At 44.8% G+C, this 17,576-nt stretch overlaps 1 long non-coding RNA gene across 2 annotated transcripts; it reads left to right on the top strand.

The window, feature by feature from the left end:
• The first annotated feature begins 204 nt into the window (after positions 1-204).
• On the top strand, positions 205-16,555 carry LOC109285482 (uncharacterized). 2 transcript variants are annotated; one of them, XR_002093234.2, is made up of 4 exons: positions 205-840; positions 8,592-12,312; positions 13,261-14,200; positions 15,250-16,555. It is a non-coding gene; the product is annotated as an uncharacterized LOC109285482 (long non-coding RNA). The 2 variants fall into 2 exon arrangements; XR_009463449.1 differs by having other exon boundaries at positions 8,592-14,200.
• The last annotated feature ends 1,021 nt before the right edge of the window (positions 16,556-17,576 follow it).

The following is a 17,576-nucleotide window of genomic DNA, read 5'->3' as shown; positions in this document are numbered from 1 at the left end:
AAATCTGTCAACTTGCATGTTGAGTAGTACCAGGCACTATCTTCTATATTCACACATCACATTCCATGTTATGAGGATATAATCTCTGTCACTGATTCACATTAATGCACCAGCACACATTCATTCAATTATTTTTCAGAGAAGATTTATTTAATTAAAATTACTATCTTTTGATCTTCACTAATTTTATTTAGCCAAGTGGAGGAGGAAGGGGAAGTAAGCCCACTGCTATTTGTTTAGCCTACCAAAACCTTGGGTCCAGGTGCCATGCAGACTAGACCACCATGTCCCTGGATATGCCCTACTCTGAGCCAGTACACAGGGGTGAGCGAAAAAGAGTGAAGAGTATGTGAAATCTTGGCCCTGACCCCATTAATCACTGGCGAGAGTAGCTGTCATATTCAAAGGAAGAATCGGCTAACTTGCTTTCAAGGGCTGCAGTAATGTACTTCCTCCTCTCAGGTAAAGTTATTTTCCATGAGCAACAGGGAAGAACAAAGTCTAAGAGGGAAGTGTCTTAGACCCAGTGTTTCCTGAGTCTGCTGTAAGTTAATGGCTTCTTCATTTTGAGACAGGGAGAGAGATCAACACAGAAGTAAATGTTAGAAATGTGTGTGTGTGAGGGAGAGAGAGACTTTTTTGTTTTTTACCTTTTACATCTTGTGGCAGTGCACAAGAGGGGACTTGTCACTTTAAGGGTTGGAGGCAGGCAACCAGCAAGTGCATGATTAGGATGGCCATGTTAGGACCCAGTTCTTACAGGGTGAGGCAGCATTTTGCAGCCAGCCACTGAGAGAGAAACATCAGCCTGCTGAGCTATGGCTCAGGAACATCTTGGAGGTAAGGAGCTATGGGGATGGTTTGGAGGCTTCTGATCCTGGGCATCACCAAAACTACACCCTGCCAAGGTAGGAAGGCATGGTGGGACGGCCTGTGGCAGGGCAGTCTCAATTAAATGCCAGGACTGCGAACCTTCCTGGTGAAAGGCAGGTAGGGGTGCCTTAACCCCTGCCCCCACCATCGAATGGGTAATTTTGTGAGTAGTGGGAGCAAGCTGGGCCAGGCACATTAATATTGAGACATCTGAGCCAAGTAGGGATGTGAGATCCCAGGGGCCCCAGAGGGGGTAGCTTGTTGGATGTAGTGTAAGGGCTTACTTAGAGTAGGATGCAATAAGGGGTGCCTGAAGGACTGAGTGTGTGGGGGTGTGAAGTAGAGCTGCTGAGGGTGGTCTGAAGGGCTGCACCTGGGGTGTACTGAGCATGGCTGTTTGAGCGGCTTGAAGGGTGGTACATGGGCCAACCCCAAGTGTATGTGAAATTAGTTGCCCGGTGAGGGACTTGGGGCAGAAGCAGCTCAGTGTCAGCACAAAGTTACACCACGCAGAGTAGGTGACCTCAAGGGAGCTGAAGTTGCTGCATGGTAGTGCCAGGGAAAGAGTAGCTAAGCCCGAAGGCCCAAAGGGGTTGCTCAAGGGGAGCAAGAGCAGTAGAGAGTGGCCCAGTGATGGACAGTATGCAAGAAGCCCCTGTGAGGGGTGGGGGGGTAGCATGAATGAGTGTGTGAATGAGGCTAACAAAGGACTGAGTTTTCCCCAGCCTCAAACCAGGGAGCAATATGGATCTGGATGCCATCTGTGAGGCATGGGTGTCGTGGGAGAAAACTCCCTGGTGTTCATTGTCTAGCAGGCTTAGAGACCAGACAACACGGGTGAAGGGGTAACTGCAGTTTATTTACTCGAGTAAAGACCATAAAACAGCAAAGAGGTAAAATGGCCGCGACTTAAGGGTGAGGCAGTCTTATATACATTTTCTAACAAAGAAACTACAAGGTTATTGAATATGCAATACTTATGTTAATCATCTCCTTACATGGTGCATTACAAATCTCAGTACTTTTCCAGAGGAAAAAGTTAGTGTTATCTTATACATTCCAATCTGTTTCCCTGTGCTCTGCTGTACCATCTTCTTCCCTCTGGGCCCCCCTTATCTCACTCCTAGCTGCAGCTGGTACCCAGTACACAGACTTAATTTCTGCTTTTTCTAACAAAATGGTTAAGGCACTTGACATAAGAAAATGGCTGGCTTAGAGATCATTCTGTCTTGTGGTCAGCAACATTACTAGGCCACAGGTCATGCCTAGTGTTTAGCTACAAAGCTAATACTATTTAATAATCTAAATTATAGTTAACAGTATACTACAGAAAACTATTTTATTTCAGGGTAAAGACAAACTTGCCCATCACATGGGCCATGGTGTAGAGCAGGTTCAGAGCCATGTAGCACCCCCTGGCATCGGGGTAGTATAAGGGCAGCCTCCCACGTAATAAATAATGTTAACATTCAAGTCATGGCAGGCGAATCAGGGCAGACTGCCCTAGGCAGGTGGGCAGGCCAATTTGTGATCTTGCCTCAAGTTTGCCCCCTGTCACGCATCTTCATTATGAAAATATTAAAAACAGAAGGTAAAAGTTCAAAAACAAGTAGTCCTCCCAGAGTTGAGCATGAAATGCTTGTCAGCAACAAAAACACTGTATTACAAGAGATTGAATCGCCTTCCACTGCAATACCCTTTCGCGGACTAAAACACATTTAGGACTAGCTGTCTTATCTTTCACCTTGCAGAGCGTCCTGTCAGTGGCCCAGTATGACACCAGTTGGTCTTCATTTTGTTGAAAAGTGTCCAAATGCAAATGGGACACATACCTGGAGCAAAAAGTAGAAGAATTGGAGGGTGTTGTCAGAGCTAGCCCCTGCAAGCCAATTTCTGAGGCTATTCAGGGTCACCATCTTGGTCTTTGCCCAGCAGGAAATTGGCCAGCCAGATCACACTCCACTTGGCCAATCAGTACAGGATAAAGAAGATGTAAAGCATCTGAGAGGGCTCCAAAGAGAGCACTGAGAGCAGCAAAGAGCAGCATCAGCTGGGGCAGTCCAGGAAGACATGGAAAAGTTTGCTCCATCACCTCCTTACAGAAAGGGCAGTCCATTGCCATTTCTGTGTCTAAGTGGAGGACAAAGGTGGCTGGGGACTTCTGCAAGAGCCCACCACTGTAGATCACCAGTTTTCTTGGTGATGGGTAGCTTGTACAGGGGCACTAGGCCAGGCAGGCTTGCTCTGGTGTTGCTACCACTAGGCACCACCTCCAAGTCAGGTCAGAATGGGCAGCAAGCACACAGGCATGATACATTTTAACTATCCACATGTACAGTGCCTTCCCAGACAGGATCTCAAGGCAGATCCCACCAGAGTTTTCACTGGGCACAAGGAGGGACAGCAGGGTACCAGGTCCACCACTCCCATCACTGTCCACAGCTAGATAAATAGCTGTGATGGGGGAGCTGTCTGTCTAGCAAGCTGTCATCAGGGAGGGCTCATCATGTGTGAAGGTGGTCCTCCAGGGCAGCAAGTGTGTTCATGGGGAGATCAGCTTTCATTTGGATACAAGAGATACAAAACAATATAGACAGAGGGTGCTGACAGAAGTGATGCTTGGTCACACAGTTGGCCCCCTGAAAGTGCTCTATAGCCATGCCCTGACAGAAGTGCATGGCTATGGAGCACTTTAAAAGTAACTGATCACTTGTCACTTTTAAAGTGCTCAGCAGTGCTTCTGAGTAATCCTTATTACATGAGGTTTCAGAAGAAGTACTCCAAAGCAGAGTGCCTTCATTAACTTCAGTCAGTCCCTGGCTGGGACCAGGGCTCAGCTGATGCAACACAGCCCCACCCCAGTGCTGTCTTCAGGATGGGAGGGTGGGGAAGGGAGTGGAGGGAGCTCCGTCTGGAGTTTGCCCAGCCTGTGTCTTTATGACAACTGGAATGTTGGTAGTTGCATTGTCTTTATTGATGTAATCATTGTACTTCTATTTCAGTGATTCAGAACTTTTTTAGACTAAAGGCATCCCTTTTCAAGACCTTGGAAAATTCCAGCTCTCAGCTTTCACTTCCTTTTTGACAATGGAAAAATAACAAAACAGTTCTTTTGCAAGTCGAAATGTTTTTGACACTGGATTCCTACTTGAAATCTCTGGGTTTATCTTATGAATTATGTATAGGTATTTGCACATCTAATGTTGCTAATATTAGGTGGAATCCTATACTCTCAAAAGGAGCTCACTGTACCCCAGGATGCCGCAGCACTCAAGGTGACAATCACTGTTGTATTTCAAGTCCACTTTCTGTTCCTCTGTAGTTAGAAGTTGTTTTTAAAAAAATTGTAGAATGAATCCAAACAACATTACTGTTGAGCTGCCCTTGCACATACAAATTAGTGCAACAAATTGCTTCAGCAGTACTTGGAAGTGAGGATTAGCAAAGTAGGGGAAGGCCAAAGCCAAACCCAAGGCTAGTATGGCCAGGTGATTAACAATTACAGAGCTGTTATTCGTCCCTATTTTAACTGGACTGTCTCAACTGCTGATTTTGAATCCTTGTAGGAACAGCATCTGTTCTTATTTTCAGTTTTAATTGGGGATTTTGGACAAAATAGTTTGCTCATTACCAGACTCCCTGAAGCCCCAGCTTCAGCTGCTTCTCAGCCCAATTTTCAGAGGTTTCTCTCCTCTCCCCATCCCAGCCTGATGCTGCTCCTTTCTGGTTTCTCAGGAGCTTCTCAGAAGCTCTGGGTCTAGTGATCTAGTCAGCAGCCTCATTCCCAAATTGCCACGTTTCTCCTCTGGCTCCCCAGTGCTACTGTGTGTGGTTGCTGCCGCTGTCACTGCCCTTTCCTGGCTTCTCAAGAGCTTCCTTACTCTGCTGTTCTGGGCTCACCCAGCCAGGTCCCAAACTGTCATGTCTCTCTTTTTGGCTGCAGGAGCAAAGGTTGTCTGCAACACTCCAAGTAAGAAACAGGAAAAGGACTATTCTTTCAGGGACAAGTAGCTCTCAGAGTCTGAATTCACAGTCTGTCTTGCAAAACATAATGATACAAGAATGGTTCAATACATCACATGTCTAAAGTCATTTTCTGTTAAAAGAGAAGGCACTGGCACTGAGAAAACACATGGATACACAGTAAGATCAATTGTCAATAAGGCTGAAGAAAGCTAGTAGTAATGTAGCTAAATATTCCAGACTCAACAACAATTCTGGGAAGACTACTGTCATTGCCGCTGTACCCACTTATGCATGCCATACAGTTATGCATCATCACAGCTATTCATTTCTTGCCTGTAAGATGAAGCTGACTGCTTAAATACTTTCAGACTCAAAGCTAAGGAAAAAAATTATTTGCAGGGGGACAAAATCTGAGACTGTTGTGGAAAATGTTTTGGCACCCTATTCAGCTGAGTTACTGTTAAATGATCTTACAGGCAAAAAGTCACATTGTGTAGCCACTGACACTTCAAGTAAAAGCAATATTAAATATTACCTATTAGTTATATAGTATTTTCACCATCCATTGCTTTTGGAAAAGGTTGGCTTGATTTTTACAAAGATTGTGTAAGAATGGCAGTGCTATAAATCAATTAAATACATACAATTTTTGAGTGACAGTGGCTTGATCTCTCCCCTCCCTTGTCTTTTGTATTCTAATTTCTGTCTCCTCCTTATGCCTTGCTTTCTACATACCCTTTCACAGCATCTGATGAAGTAAACTTTTGTTTATGAAAGCTTGTGTTCTCTCTCCCTATATATGCACTTAATCAAAAAAGTGCATATCTACCCTGGCTTTTGAATATGGAAAACATAGTGTCCTTTGTTGACAAAAGGTCAGTTAATTATAGGAAAAATAATTCTGTACTTTGTAATTTAAAAATATTGCAGTTTAATTTACTGCATGCAAACAGTAATACCCATGTGCAGCATACCACACTTAATCAGGTATGTAAGCAGACAAAGTATGAGGTGGAAAGTTTGACCATGAAAATTTATAACGAGGTTTCAGACTTTGCTAAGAAGGTGAAAGAATTCCAGGCTTTCTTCCAGGAGAAAGTACACAATTATCTTCTGCAACATATTCCAGGGAGGTGTCTGTCACTTCGAACAACTATCAAAAGGCTTTTGAAATGCTGGAAAGCTGTGAAAATGTACTTCATTTCACAAGGGCAAGAAAATACCCACCCACTGATATAGGACTTCACCAGTGACCAAGAATAAGAGTTGACAAGTGAGAAACATCTCCTTCCTGAATGCTATTTGTACTTTGTGCAGAGTTTTAGGAATGTTTATCACAAAGGAATCAAAGCACTTGAAAGTGATGCAACTTGGACCACGGATGTACATGAAGTGATGGAAGCCAAGAGACTATTTGAAGAAGAGGCTGTGAGACAACTTCTTTGGTGTTACAGTGAATCGGAATTTAACGAAGTTGCCTACTGTGTTTCAAACTGCATTTGAATCTGATGCCCTATGTGTGCAGAAGTGGAGCACTGAATACTCAGAGAAATGGTTCCCCTTTTAAACAAAGAGTACAGAGTTCATACTCGACTTCTATTTCAAGACCCCATAAACTGTGTCAAATCTGTAAATGTAGCAGACCTGGATGAAGAAGCATTGTACATGAATTTTTGTGTGCTTTATTGAAGTAATTCTAAAGCTCCAGGACATAAAACAAGGGGAATAAAAGTGAATCATTTTTTTTTCTCCAATTGCTCTTCTGAAGATAGTGGAGCATGTACTAACTGTGCTTGTGTGCCATCCTCCAATGGAAAGAGTATTCTCTATGATGAAGAATATGTGGATAGATGAAAGAAACAGAATGAGAGCTGCCTGTGTTAAGGGTCAACTAGGTATTCAAGCCAACGTCAAGAAATGCAGTGAGTTCCATGAATTCATCTTTAGAAATACCTTTTGACAGCGTTGTATCCATGATACAAAACTGTGCTTTAGGAGGCAAAAATAACAACGCATTATGTACTGTTGTTATTGGGCTGGGTACTCGTTATCATGTCTTATCAACATGCCTTTTGTTTCTCTACCTTAGGAAACAAAAGTGCAATACCAGGGACTTGTGAAGTGTTCCAGTGCTTGAGTTGTAAGTGCCCTAATGTGTGGTGGGATTCGCTATGCTCAGGCACTTACCTCCAACATGCTGGCTTTCATGAATCTGATTCTGAGTGAGGAGTCACCTAAGTTGGCTGGTGGGAAATACCAAGGAGTGAAGTCAGGGTGACCCATCTTGGACTTAAATGCTAGTCTCCACATGGGTCATAACCTGAAACCGTCTCCTGCCTACGTGGTTTTTTTATCAAAACCTGAGAGGGGTTATTTTGGGGATGGTCCCAACAGTTTCCTTTTTAACCAGTCTGTAGCAGTTTGGGCATCACCCAGAACATTTTCTATGTATTCCTCTGGCTGCCCTGACCATCAGGATAGCATATTCTGGTATGGGAACTCTCACATTTTCTTCTACTAGAGCTCTTCTAGTTAGTCCCTGCAAACTGAACGTTCATTGGGCTACTGAGGGAATGAGAGTGACCTTAGACTGATGCTCACAATACTAAGGGAGAAAGGGGGCGTTCAGATTTCATTACTCCAATGAATGAAGTACATACAAAGTGGAATAGTTTCAGCAGAGGGACTGAAACGATCACATCACAGACTATCCTGTAGTTTGGTCATTAGGGTATTATTTATTTGCAGACAAGGAGATGTGGTACTAATCTTCTCAGGCAAAAGAGAGATTAGAACCTGGATCTTCCACATCCTGGATGAGTGCCTCAATCACTGGGATAGTGGATGAAAGGAGGCTGCCTCCGCCAACTCTCTGCTGTGTGATTAGGTATGCTCTGAACATGCCTACCATGTCCCCCTAGATGACATTGGTGAAAGAATAACGTTTTAATGAAATTTACTGACAGGATTTAGATAAGAGAGAGGCATCTAACTGTTCAGCGATGTCATGAAGTTGTCCATACCCTGAAACAAAGAACTTTAGTAACAAGATTACTTTTATCCCTATACAGTTAGGTGTGCATGGGTGTGTGTGTGTGTGTGTGCAAATACCAATAGCACTTAAACATTGCATCCAATATGTTTGTGTCTTCTGGGTTACATAAGCATGTCTAAGCCCATTTGAGAATCTAGCCTTTTGTTATTTCCCCTATGGATCCAAAGAACTGTCTGTACTATGGTAGGCTTTAGAGTGGACAGTGAGCTTATTTCTTCAAAAGTGATGTCAGCAAGCTTTCAGGAGTGTCCTTAGATGCTGTACATCTTTCAGTGTCATAGTGGACATGAGTCCAAATCACAGGAGTTGCCCGTTTTTGTTAATGCTCCTAGGGTGCATTTATATTGAAATGGAGGTATGATTGCAACACACATACCAGAGTTGGTTTTAATCTTTCTGCTGCTGGTACCAGACACACAGGCCAAAGCAATGGCAGTACAAGTTTCAGCGTGGGATGTACACTTCTAAGTAATAGCTATAGTGGCTCAGTTATGCTGAAACTTATGCTACCACAGCTTTGTTGCCATTGGTACCAGAGCTCCTGGTCCTGGTAGCTAAACTAAAGCTACCTCAGGTACGTTCAAGCATGCTGCAAACACACCTCTGACTGCAGTGTAGATAAACCCTTAGCCTATCTTCATTCATGGATTCTGGGGTGAGAGGGAGATGTATAACGTATCCTCATTTCTGTGTACAGAGGCAGCTGCCCAGAGAGAACGTCTGAATGGTGGTGATCTATCAAAAATCATTAACATTCTCTAACTTGATCTGGAGCTGGTTTGTGGGATAGAACGGATACCATCTGGGTTGACAATGCACTTTACACTCTGGAGAAACTATACAGGATAAGATGTAACTGCTGGCAAAGAAGAAGGATCATTTAACCTGAAGCAAAGAATTTTGGGAAAGCCTTGTGGTTGCTGTCGCTATCTGGTTTGCATGCAAGGACACCCTTAATTTCTAGGAAAGTTGTTTCCTGGGCCACATTTTAAATGGTTCTGTTAACAGCTGGTGGCATGTTGCTCCCTGGGGTTACTCAGCTGGTCCTGGATTGTGACATTTGGTGACTGTATATTTTTAGGTGATAGTAGCAAATAGTTGCACTGGCCACTTTCCAGTGCATTTTTAGCTCAACATTTGCCTTTGCAAGCTTTCCTGCAAACAAAAGATAGATCAGGGCTGTGCACTTTTTCAAATGAATTGTAGACTTGCATGCCAAGTAAAAGGCTTTTCAAAGGATTAAAGTGGCAGATGCATATACCAGGGATGAATTGTACTCTACTGTTTATATGTTTCCCTGACTACTTCTGGAGTTAGTAGTAGTCAGTTTGCTTTATACTTTACCAGCCAGAAAAGACATAGGTATGCTGACAGCAAAAAAATAAAATAAAATCTGAAACTCAAAATTCTGACCCAGAAACATAAATTTAATTATTCTAACATGCTTAGCTTTGAATTCAAAGGTTAACAGTTGAAAGAAAGTCCATCATATCCATTTTATATTGTTTAAAATCCATTTGCTTCAAACTTCTCTTCTTTATCTCAGTGATATACCAGCATACTCAGAAATTATGGGTATAATCACATAAATGATTTATCGTGGGATAAAAAGGGGTGAGGTTTTTCTGTGTATCAGCTGCTCCATGGTAACTGCCTCTGTGCATGTTCTTACTCCGCAGACTAAAATCTTAGGGGCAGCTAAACCAAAGTAGCTTACCCTCCTTGCGCTGACAGCTATGCTACCACAGTTTAACTTCCTCTAAATATATGTAGGGTAAGAACATACACAGAACAGTTACCTGGAGCAGCTGATTCACAGTGAAGTCCTGTGCATTTTACCTGCCAGTAAGATGTCTGCATGTCCATGAGCTACAACTATAAATGTTTATATATGTAAATGGAATGATGATGTCTGTTTGCTCCTCAAGTGTTATATTTTTAACCCTACATAGTTGCAGTGTATGGCACATCTAGAATCTGGCTCCAGAGACCAACGAGGAGGGGACCTAATAGACAACATTGTGCTGGAAGAGTACCCGCAGATCCTCCCAGCTCTAGTTTTGAGCTAGGTCTATGTCCCTGATGAGTGTGTGTATATATATGTGTATGTATAATATATATAATAGCAGCTACAGTGATGGCGAAGAGGTTCCTGGAGACTGAGGTGCCCAGGACTGAAAAACAGCCCCATAAAAGGGAAATCCAACCACAAATAAAGTTACTTATCTGCCCATTTCAGCAATTTATCAAAATGTTAATATATTCTGTTCCTGCTTTCCAAGAATTTCATAATCTTTCCCAGCTTTTCACCTGAATTTGAATTTTTGAATGTATACAACCTGATGAGCATGACTTTCTCTTCTATCATCTAGAATGACTGTTAATGAAACAATGATCTGGAATGGATCCTTTAGGATCCTATTCAATGCATCCTTCCAATTTTATAGTGAATTAATTGAACTATCAATAATTACTCTGTATTTAATTGTGTTCCAATTTTATATCCAATTTTTAATAATCACATTGAATACACATCATTACCCTACAATGGAATATTATTTCCAGTATAAAGGCCATTGCATAGCTTTTATCAAAGAAATATTATGGTATGACTTATATTTATCAAATCCATGTTGACTGTTAGTAACTGTTTCATTATCTGATCTATCAATATATCACATATGTTACTGGTCTATACCTTCCTGAGTGAGATAAGATTCTTTGGGCTGTGTTATGCAGAAAGTCAGACTACATGATCATCATGGTTCCTTATAGCATTGAAATTTATGAATTTACATCATAATGGAATGTTTCAGTTACTGGGATGCCAAGAAGTCCTCTAAACCCCTTAAAAATGACAGCCTGTGATTGTGACATCTACTAATTCCTTTATTGTTCTACCCTAAATTTTATTGGGAGCTATTGAATCTGTCATAACCAACTCTTAGGAGCTATCCAAGATGATAAACTGCTTCATCATCAGTACTAAGTGCCTATAGCACACAATAGGACCCAGCAATAAGCACTATAAAGAACAGTTGTCCTAGTTCACAGAATTATATGAATTTGAGAAAGCCACTTCAAAACACAGCCTGCACACCCTCTTAGAGGTAAGCATACTCATACTTACAGATGGATTGGCTGTCCTAAAGGATCCTTGATCTGAAATCATAGAAAATTCATAGAAAATTAGGGCTGGAAGGGACCTCAGGAGGTCATCTAATACAATTTCCTGCTCAAAGCAGTACCATCCCCAACTATGTCATCCCAGCCAAGGCTTTCTTTAGCCAGTTCTTAAAAATCTCTTGAGGATGGAGATTCCACAACTTCTCTGGGTAACCTGTTCTAGTGCTTTACTGCCCTCCTTGTAAGAAAGTTTTTCCTTATCTAACCTGAACTTCCCTTGCAGCAACTTAAGACCATTGCTCCTAGTTTTGTCATCTGCTACCTCTGAGAACAGACTAGCTCCATCCTCTTTGTAACCACCCTTCAGGTAGTTGAAGGCTGCTATTAAATCTAAGAATCCAGTCATGCCTTTCTTAATTCATGAAAGTAAATTGTCAGTAACTTAAGAAACAGAAATAGAAAGACTGAGATGATTCATTCAGAGGAGGATTCTTCCCTTCTTCCCTCAGCTATGTAATAGCACAGCCAATACTGAAGAAACACGCACTCAGCACACTGTTTCTAGCCAACTACCATCCAGTATCAAACCTTCTATTCTTGAGCAAGCTCATAGAGAAGATAGACAAAATCTAACTACAAGCTCATCTACCTACAGCTAATACTCTAGACCCAGTACAGTCTAGATGCATGTAAAGATTACAGGTTCAAAAACACTTAAGGAGTACTGATGGATGATCTATTGTTTCATCATCCTGGATCTCTCTGCAGCATTTAAGAACGTTGATCCCAAGTATTTCTGTTTTCCATGAGAATGGTGTAGGGGAATGCACTGAAATGGTTTAAGTCCTTCCAGGCAAGACTCATTCAGAAAATAATGATGGGAAAATGTACCTTTACCTCTCAGGCCCTGACTTGAGCAGTCCTAGGAGATTAATTTTTTTTCTCTAGTCCTTGTCGCAGGGCACCTTGGTGCCCCTGCTCCTAGAAAGGAGAAACTACCAGGGAGCGAGTGAGCGCGCCCTGGCCTGACATAACGAGCCCAGCTGAGGGTTGCTCAGGTAATGAGCGCAGCTGTGGGTTGCCGGAGCAACCAAGGGGAACCAGCTGCCGGTAGGAGGCAGGGCCTGGCCCTTATAAAGCTCAGAGCTGAGGCCAGGCTGGCAGTTCTCTGCCAGCAGCCGGAGAGGCAGGAGCTCCCTCAGCTGAGATATGGGGAGAAGCCTGACGGGCGAGTACAGCTCATGATAGCCCTGAGAGGATTGGGCACTAAAGGTTTAGCCAGGGGGCTTTAGGTTTGTGTTACAGCCAGGAGGCTTGAGTTTGTTTGACTTTGTTATTACACCCGGAGGCTTGGGTGAGGCTGTAGGGGTTGGAGGAGGCCTCAATCATAGGGACCCCATAAGTGTGGGGTGCCCTAGAGCCACAAGGGCGCATTATTGTCATAGCGCCAGGGAAGGCGCAGCTTGCATGCCAGTGCGTGAGCAACTGGCGGCGAGGAGCGCGGCCAGTGGGTCGCGGGCGCAACCGGTAGGTTGCAGACGGGGGACCGAGACCCCGGATTGCGTGCGGGGTACATAGACCCCAGCCCCAGGGAGAGGGGTGATCTGATTGAGAAGCCCCGTGGGGGCACGGCGAGCCCCAAAGAGGGGGAGCGCCATAGTATATGATTGGGAAGCCCCGTGGGGGCACGGCGAGCCCCAAAGAGGGGGAGCGCCATTGTATATGATTGAGAAGCCCCGTGGGGGCACGGCGAGCCCTAGAGGGGCCATATCGAGGAGCCCGAGACGGGCATAGCGAGCCTGGCCGCAGGCTAGTGCGGCAACACCCCTCAGACCGAGGCAGGGCGCTGCGGTTGCCCCTGAGAAGACGGGGAGTAGCAGCGCGGTGAGCTGGGGTCAGAGAGGGTACCCATGCGGTTGGCCGGAAGGGCCAGGGCCCGCTAGGGAGTCCCTGAGCGGGACCGCACCATCAGGAGAGTCCCAGTGAGAGGCTGGGTGCGAAAGAGAGTGCCCAGCATGGGCTACACTTTAGAGGCGGCCCAGGAAGCGGGCGTACAGACCTAACAACATCTATTACATCTGCAAGGCTTGGGGCGTGGTATTAGGGGCTGGTAGGAGCCATGCACAGCCCATAAGGCTGGGGTGCTTGAGTAGCACCCATCGTACGGGGCGACCCACAAGGGGTCCAGGAGCTTACGTGCCCGAGGAAACACAAGGCAGCCTCCCTATTACATATTCCAGCAAGACGTGGCGGGCGAGAATGGAGGGTGCCCTCGGGCCGAAGTAGTGCGGTGAGAGGGCCTCAAGGAGATCACGGCCCTCCGCGAGGACCCCGCCGTGACAGTCCTCATTATCTACATGTAGCCAACAGGTGAGCAAGGAAAAAGACATGGACTCCGGGGCTGTGTTCAGATGAGCACAGATGTGTGGCATATAGTGCCGCAAAACTGGCTGTAGCACCACACATTGTACATGCAGGTGTTCCCCATGCTGCTACCTTTCAGTGTGGGGGGTGGTTGACCCCAGGAGATCCCGGGGTCAAAAATACTCATGCCAAAAAAAAAGGGGTGGTGCACATGGCGGCAGCACACATTGCCGAAAACTGGAACCTGGCCAGCTAGAGTCGAATTCTGGCTTCTAGCTAGGCTCCCAGCTGCAGGAGCGCTGTGGCTGCAACTCCCTGAGGCTCCCAGAGGCCCCGATAAGGCTTCTGGGGCCAGCACAATTACTGGCCCTAGCCTCCCCTACCACACTCAGGGTAACAAGGTGTGCTAATGCTACTTGTCCCTGGGGGAACAAATGTCCATGCTCATTTGGACATGACCCAGAATGGCAAACTGCAGAATACACATTGTCCTTTCAAGACATTGGACCATTCCACTACCCCTAAGGTACCCGGTGTTTACAAGAGGGCAGCTCAAGGATGAAAAACAGTTGATGAAGAGGTGAGTCCAGGCAAGAGAGAGATAATGCTAGTGGGGAAAAGAAAGTACTTTGAAGAGTTTACATCCATGATGCAGTGACTTTTTTTGTTGAAATCAGTCAATTCAGACTGTAGTTTAGAACTGTTTCTGAATTCCTTACTAAACTTTTGTAGAGCAGCATCCAAGAGTAATAACATCTAATTTCAGGTTAGCTAAATGATTCTATCCTATCTTGGCAGAAGATGATCTGTCTTCAGGTATTCATATATTTTTTCATCTCTACTGTGGTCCATGAATAGCAGGTGCCCCTGGCAGCTGGGGGGGCATGGCTGCACTGACAGCTGCGGGAGCCCAGCAGCGGTGAGGAGGGAGCTCCCGCAGATGCTGCCAGCACTGTCTGGAGGGGGGAGGGGCTGGCAAGCTCCGACCATGGGTCGGCAACCACCCACAGATGCCACCGGCAGCGTCAGCAGTGGCCAGGGGTGATCAGGAATGGCAAGTGGGGTGGCAAGTGGCAACCGCAGGCGCCACCGCCACTTTTTGCAGGGGGTGCACTGCCACGTGCAGGGGGTGCACATGCACTGATGTGCACCCACTATGTGTCACCCCTGCTGTGGCCTACAGCAATATGATATACCTGGCCATGAAAGTAACAGCCTTTGTGGAACCCCAAGTAGTACAGAATGCTGTGAGAACATTACATCTGTCCTGCTCTCTCTGTACTGTCTTCCCATAGAATATCAAGGCAAGTCTAGGGTCTTAGTCGTATCTTCAGGGTATACAATTGTCAGGGTCCAGCATACATATAAGGGTGGAGCTGCATGTAACAATTGATCCATTCCCAAATGTCATCACATAGGAACCACTTTACAATTGTGTACTATGGCTCTGACTCAAGACGTGTGAGTGAGCACCCAGCCTAGCATGCCTCACAGTAGGCAAATACAAGGGAGTGGTTGTACCCATACTCTTGGAATCCTGGGGATGGGGTCAAGTAGAAAGTTATGATGTGGCTGGTTAGAAAGGTAACTTATATTGAACAAGCAGTACAAAAGGGTAAAAAGAGGGGCAGTAGGGTTCTGGCAGCATATCAGAGTGGTCAGATGCAGCAGTGGGGCAAGAGGGGTGAGGATTGATGCAGTGTGGGATGCCTGGAAGGCCAACCAGACCCATGTCACCAAATACTTGGTATCCACACATAACACTGAACCAGTTCAAAATAGTACTTGATTTTCTTGGTGTACTTTTGAACCATTCTGGTCAGCTTTAAGCTAATTTAACAGGCTTGTATGTCTGTCTGTTTCAGGTTTCAACTGCATTTAAACCTTTCTAAGTGTTGTGTGTGTTCATGCCCTAGAAGACCACCCAAAGCCCTCAGAGGAAGATCATGTTTAACAAATAGGTTCCTTAGGCGCTGTGGAATTTTCTGCAACAAAGAGAAAGACTGTCTGTGGAGGAGGTTTCTTTCAGGTCAATCTGAGACTGAGGAACAAACTCCTTAAGAACTATCACAAGCTTTACCACCTTCTTTTCTAAGTGCAAAGAGCATCTCTATGACCTTACCTCCTCTAATATACACACACAGAGAAGCACGTGTGTTTGAAGAAACCCCAAATTAAACCTCACCAAAAGACAACACAGCTGTACATCCAATTTTCCCTCCTCCCAGCCTCCAGAAGGGGAAAAGAGAGAGAATGAACCACATGTAACATATGTTAGTCACGTCACTTAATACACTGCTAGAAAGCTGGTGGATACTATAGTGACACTGGTGATATATCCTAAGAAATAGAATAAGATTCTCTGTCTCATCCTTTCTGTCTTTGATTTGCCCAACCTTTTTCCCCACAATCACTCTTTTTCACATACATGCACAGACAGCAAAATCGAAGCAAAATGGAGAGCTTTGAGACAGCCTCAAAATGAAATGAAGCAAGTCAAAACGTTTTGAAATTTTCAAAATGTTTTGAGTTCAGAAGCTCAAGCTGGACTTTCCTGTAGGGAAAAAGAAACTGAAATAAGGAGAGGGAGGGGGAAGAGGGGAAAAGGAGGGGTGATCTCATTATTGACCGTGTAGCTGGCCAGTGATGCCATCCTTTCCTGAGGTCCCTTCCAATCCCAGTGCTCTGGGGGAGGGATGGAAAAACTGCATAAAAGGCATCATTGTTTGAACTACCCTTCTTTCTGCCTTGGTGTCAGTTGAGTGAGGGTGCACCTTAACACACACACAATGTCACGCCCCCATGTCACGAGTTTTGCCTGTCAGCAGCTAGAGGTGCAGGGCCCCAGAACCCAGACTCCCCCTGCACCTATTTCCTTGACAGCTAGCAGACCTGCAGTTTTCACCCCCCTGTGCCCCAAGACAGACAGTCTCACAAGCACTCATGTCACGAGTTTTGCCTGTCAGCAGCCAGAGGTGCAGGACCCCAGAACCCAGAAGCCCCTGCACCTCTCTCCTTGAAAGCTAGCAGGCTTTGTGGCCTCAGCAGGGGCACGAAGCCTGCCACAGGTACTCAGTTGTTGCACTCTTCTCCCAGAAGAGAAATGGGTGTAGGGGTTAAATGAGCTGATGCAACTGTATTGGACCACACTACTGAAAGGCTGGGGCATTGGTAGCTCAACTTAGAAGCAGCAGGTGCAGTAGCACCAGTGACCATATTTTTCCAGGTCTGAAGTAAAACTGAATAAACCTGCGTGGCTTAGGCAGCCAGAATATTCTTGGTAACTGGAATCTGGTGCCCAACCTGCTGTCCACAGGCCTCAGTGTAAGTAGTAAATGGCCTAGAAACACATAAGAAAAATGTGTCTAGAGTCTAAGCTGCATATAATGAACTTGTATTGCAATCATAAAATTGTCCAACATATAACACAGGCAATTAACTCTTCAAGTCCATCTCCACCAGAGTCACTGATGCTGTGCCAGCTACAACCCTGAAACTGAAGGGGTCCTGCCAATTTTAGGGGTCTTATTAGAGGCAAGAAGCTCCGAATAACAGTGGAGTCCTAATGAGATAAGAATGGCTGAGCACAGGCTCTAGCTAACCATGTAGCCAGTGTTAATGAAGTACAAAAAGCTGAGAGGTACAAAAATCCCACAAAATGCTGGGCATGTTTAGATCAGTTAAATGATGCCATTAATACTGAAATCAATGGGATTTGGCAAATAGCTGTTATTTGCATAATTTAAATGACTACCTACCTTACCTGCAGGTGTCATAAATAGTGTATATTGTATATAGAAGCATTATGCAAATAATCAGGGCTACAGGAAAACCAAAACCCGCTGCAATACAGTGACCAAAAGAGCTAATATGATTCTGGGTATATTAATAGTGGACTAGGAAGATGACTTGGCCACTCAACATGATATTAGTGAGGCCAATCTGTAATGCTACGTACAGTTCTAGTATCTGCATTTTAAAAAAGCTTGTTCCAAAGCTGGAAAGATTCCAAGAAGACTTCAGACTGTACAGGTGCAGCAGAACCAGGCAACTGCTCCTTAAGCTCTGGGTCTGGATGCTCCTGACTGCCCATGTTACCTGCAACACTTCCTCAAACCCTAATTCCCAGCTCTGAGATCAGGGTCTATTCTGGAGGCCTTCCTTATACTGCAATCCAAATGGCTGTAACTTG

The sequence above is a fragment of the Alligator mississippiensis genome, chromosome 1 (assembly GCF_030867095.1).
Source record: "Alligator mississippiensis isolate rAllMis1 chromosome 1, rAllMis1, whole genome shotgun sequence".
NCBI lineage: Eukaryota > Metazoa > Chordata > Crocodylia > Alligatoridae > Alligator > Alligator mississippiensis.
Note: the sequence above shows the minus strand (reverse complement) of the source record. Positions and strands in the feature narration are given on the sequence as shown.